This window comes from Trachypithecus francoisi, unplaced genomic scaffold (assembly GCF_009764315.1).
Source record: "Trachypithecus francoisi isolate TF-2019V2 unplaced genomic scaffold, Tfra_2.0 Lachesis_group10, whole genome shotgun sequence".
Lineage (NCBI taxonomy): Eukaryota > Metazoa > Chordata > Mammalia > Primates > Cercopithecidae > Trachypithecus > Trachypithecus francoisi.
This window is the reverse complement of record NW_022681455.1, coordinates 22,930,335-22,935,468: the sequence shown is the minus strand read 5'-3', so window position 1 is coordinate 22,935,468 and position 5,134 is coordinate 22,930,335.

The following is a 5,134-nucleotide window of genomic DNA, read 5'->3' as shown; positions in this document are numbered from 1 at the left end:
GGGAGGGTCCCACGGCCACAGAGCCTCCCTCATTGCTAGCACAGCAGTCTGCGATCTAACCGCAAGGCAGCAGCGAGGCTGGGGGAGGGGCGCCCGCCATTGCTGAGCCTTAAGTAGGTAAACAAAGCCGCTGGGAAGCTCCAACAGGGTGGAGCTCACAGCAGCTCAAGGAAACCTGCCAGCCTCTGTAGACTCCACTTCTGGAGACAGGGCAAAGCTAAACAACAACAGGGGAAGCAGCAGAGGCCTGTGCAGACACGAACGACTCTGTCTGACAGCTTTGAAGAGAGCAGTGGATCTCCCAACACAGAGGTTGAGATCTGAGAACAGACAGACTGCCTGCTCAAGTGGGTCCCTGACCCCTGAGTAGCCTAACTGGGAGACATCCCCCACTAGGGGCAGTCTGATACCCCACACCTCACAGGGTGGAGTACACCCCGCAGAGGAAGCTCCCAAAGTAAGAATCAGACAGGTACACTGGCTGTTCAGCAATATTCTATCTTCTGCAACCTCTGCTGCTGATATCCAGGCAAACAGGGTCTGGAGTGGACCTCAAGCAATCTCCAACAGACCTACAGCTGAGGGTCCTGACTAGTAGAAAGAAAACTATCAAACAGGAAGAACACCTATACCAAAACCCCATCAGTACGTCACCATCATCAAAGACCAGAGGCAGATAAAACCACAAAGATGGGGAAGAAGCAGGGCAGAAAAGCTGGAAATTCAAAAAATAAGAGTGCATCTCCCCCTGCAAAGGAGCGCAGCTCATCGCCAGCAATGGATCAAAGCTGGTCAGAGAATGACTTTGACGAGATGAGAGAAGAAGGCTTCAGTCCATCAAACTTCTCAGAGTTAAAGGAGGAATTACGTACCCAGCGCAAAGAAACTAAAAATCTTGAAAAAAGAGTGGAAGAATTGACAGCTAGACTAATTAATGCAGAGAAGGTCATAAATGAAATGACAGAGATGAAAACCATGACACGAGAAATAAGTGACAAATCCACAAGCTTCAGTAACCGACTTGATCAACTGGAAGAAAGAGTATCAGCGATTGAGGATCAAATGAATGAAATGAAGCAAGAAGAGAAACCAAAAGAAAAAAGAAGAAAAAGAAATGAACAAAGCCTGCAAGAAGTATGGGATTATGTAAAAAGACCAAATCTACGTCTGATTGGGGTGCCTGAAAGTGAGGGGGAAAATGGAACCAAGTTGGAAAACACTCTTCAGGTTATCATTCAGGAGAACTTCCCCAGCCTAGTAGGGCAGGCCAACATTTAAATTCAGGAAATACAGAGAACGCCACAAAGATACTCCTCCAGAAGAGCAACTCCAAGACACATAATCGCCAGATTCACCAAAGTTGAAATGAAGGAAAAAATCTTAAGGGCAGCCAGAGAGAAAGGTCGGGTTACCCACAAAGGGAAGCCCATCAGACTAACAGCAGACCTCTCGGCAGAAACTCTCCAAGCCAGAAGAGAGTGGGGGCCAATATTCAACATTCTTAAAGAAAAGAATTTTAAACCCAGAATTTCATATCCAGCCAAACTAAGTTTCATCAGTGAAGGAGAAATAAAATCCTTTACAGATAAGCAAATGCTTAGAGATTTTGTCACCACCAGGCCTGCCTTACAAGAGACCCTGAAGGAAGCCCTAAACATGGAAAGGAACAACCGGTACCAGCCATTGCAAAAACCTGCCAAAATGTAAGGACCATCGAGGCTAGGAAGAAACTGCATCAACTAACGAGCAAAATAACCAGTTAATATCATAATGGCAGGATCAAGTTCACACATAACAATATTAACCTTAAATGTCAATGGACTAAATGCTCCAATTAAAAGACACAGACTGGCAAACTGGATAAAGAGTCAAGACTCATCAGTCTACTGTATTCAGGAGACCCATCTCACATGCAGAGACATACAGAGGCTCAAAATAAAGGGATGGAGGAATATCTACCAAGCAAATGGAGAACAAAAAAAAGCAGGGGTTGCAATCCTAGTCTCTGATAAAACTGACTTTAAACCATCAAAGATCAAAAGAGACAAAGAAGGCCATTACATAATGGTAAAGGGATCAATTCAACAGGAAGAGCTAACTATCCTAAATATATATGCACCCAATACAGGAGTACCCAGATTCATAAAGCAAGTCCTTAGAGACTTACAAAGAGACTTAGACTCCCATACAATAACAATGGGAGACTTCAACACTCCACTGTCAACATTAGACAGATCAACGAGACAGAAAGTTAACAAGGATATCCAGGAATTGAACTCATCTCTGTACCAATCGGACCTAATAGACATCTATAGAACTCTCCACCCCAAATCAACAGAATATACATTCTTCTCAGCACCACATCGCACTTATTCCAAAATTGACCACATAATTGGAAGTAAAGCACTCCTTAGCAAATGTAAAAGAACAGAAGTTATAACAAACTGTCTCTCAGACCACAGTGCAATCAAACTAGAACTCAGGACTAAGAAACCCAATCAAAACTGCTCAACTACATGGAAACTGAACAACCTGCTCCTGAATGACTACTGGGTACATAACGAAATGAAGGCAGAAATAAAGATGTTCTTTGAAACCTATGAGAACAAACATACAACATACCAGAATCTCTGGGACACATTTAAAGCAGTGTGTAGAGGGAAATTTAAAGCACTAAATGCCCACAAGAGAAAGCTGGAAAGATCTAAAATTGACACTCTAACATCACAATTAAAAGAACTGGAGAAGCAAGAGCAAACACATTCAAAAGCTAGCAGAAGGCAAGAAATAACTAAGATCAGAGCAGAACTGAAGGAGATAGAGACACTAAAAACCCTCCAAAAAATCAATGAATCCAGGAATTGGTTTTTTGAAAAATCAACAAAATTGACAGACCGCTAGCAAGACTAATAAAGAAGAAAAGAGAGAAGAATCAAATAGACGCAATAAAAAATGATAAAGGGGATATCACCACGGACCCCACAGAAATACAAACTACCATCAGAGAATACTAGAAACACCTCTACGCAAATCAACTAGAAAATCTAGAAGAAATGGATAATTTCCTGGACACTTACACTCTTCCAAGACTAAACCAGGAAGAAGTTGAATCCCTGAATAGACCAATAGCAGGCTCTGAAATTGAGGCAATAATTAATAGCCTACCAACCAAAAAAAGTCCAGGACCAGATGGATGCACAGCTGAATTCTACCAGAGGTACAAGGAGGAGCTGGTACCAGTCCTTCTGAAACTATTCCAATCAATAGAAAAAGAGGGAATCCTCCCTAACTCATTTTAGGAGGCCAACATCATCCTGATACCAAAGCCTGGCAGAGACACAACAAAAACAGAAAATTTTAGACCAATATCCCTGATGAACATCGATGCAAAAATCCTCAATAAAATACTGGCAAACTGGATTCAGCAGCACATCAAAAAGCTTATCCACCATGATCAAGTGGGCTTCATCCCTGGGATGCAAGGCTGGTTCAACATTCGCAAATCAATAAACGTAATCCAGCATATAAACAGAACCAAAGACAAGAACCACATGATTATCTCAATAGATGCAGAAAAGGCTTTTGACAAAATTCAACAGCCCTTCATGCTAAAAACACTCAATAAATTCGGTATTGATGGAACGTATCTCAAAATAATAAGAGCTATTTATGACAAACCCACAGCCAATATCATACTGAATGGGCAAAAACTGGAAAAATTCCCTTTGAAAACTGGCACAAGACAGGGATGCCCTCTCTCACCACTCCTATTCAACATAGTCTTGGAAGTTCTGCCTAGGGCAATCAGGCAAGAGAAAGAAATCAAGGGTATCCAGTTAGGAAAAGAAGAAGTCAAATTGTCCCTGTTGGAGATGACATGATTGTATATTTAGAAAACCCCATCGTCTCAGCCCAAAATCTCCTTAAGCTGATAAGAAACTTCAGCAACGTCTCAGTATACAAAATTAATGTGCAAAAATCACAAGCATTCTTATACACCAGTAACAGACAAACAGAGAGCCAAATCATGAATGAACTTCCATTCACATTGCTTCAAAGAGAATAAAATACCTAGGAATCCAACTTACAAGGGATGTAAAGGACATCTTCAAGGAGAACTACAAACCACTGCTCAGTGAAATCAAAGAGGACACTAACAAATGGAAGAACATACCATGCTCATGGATAGGAAGAATCAATATCGTGAAAATGGCCATACTGCCCAAGGTTATTTATAGATTCAACGCCATCCCCATCAAGCTACCAATGACTTTCTTCACAGAATTGGGAAAAACAGCTTTAAAGTTCATATGGAACCAAAAAAGAGCCCACATTGCCAAGAGAATCCTAAGTCAAAAGAACAAGGCTGGAGGCATCACTTTACCTAACTTCAAACTATACTACAAGGCCACAGTAACCAAAACAGCATGGTACTGGTACCACAACAGAGATATAGACCAATGGAACAGAACAGAGTCCTCAGAAATAATACCACACATCTACAGCCATCTGATCTTTGACAAACCTGAGAGAAACAAGAAATGGGGAAAGGATTCCCTATTTAATAAATGGTGCTGGGAAAATTGGCTAGCCATAAGTAGAAAGATGAAACTGGATCCTTTCCTTACTCCTTATATGAAAATTAATTCAAGATGGATTAGAGACTTAAATGTTAGACCTAATACCATAAAAACCCTAGAAGAAAACCTAGGTGGTACCATTTAGGACATAGGCATGGGCAAGGACTTCATGTCTAAAACACCAAAAGCAGGGCAGCAAAAGCCAATATTGACAAATGGGATCTAATTAAACTAAAGAGCTTCTGCACAGCAAAAGAAACTACCATCAGAGTGAACAGGCAACCTACAGAATGGGAGAAAATTTTTGCAATCTACTCATCTGACAAAGGGCTAATATCCAGAACCTACAAAGAACTCAAACAAATTTACAAGAAAAAAACAAACAACCTCATCAAAAAGTGGGCAAAGGATATGAACAGACATTTCTCAAAAGAAGACATTCATACAACCAACAGACACATGAAAAAATGCTCATCATCACTGGCCATCAGAGAAATGCAAATCAAAACCACAATGAGATACCATCTCACACCAGTTAGAATGGCAATCATTAA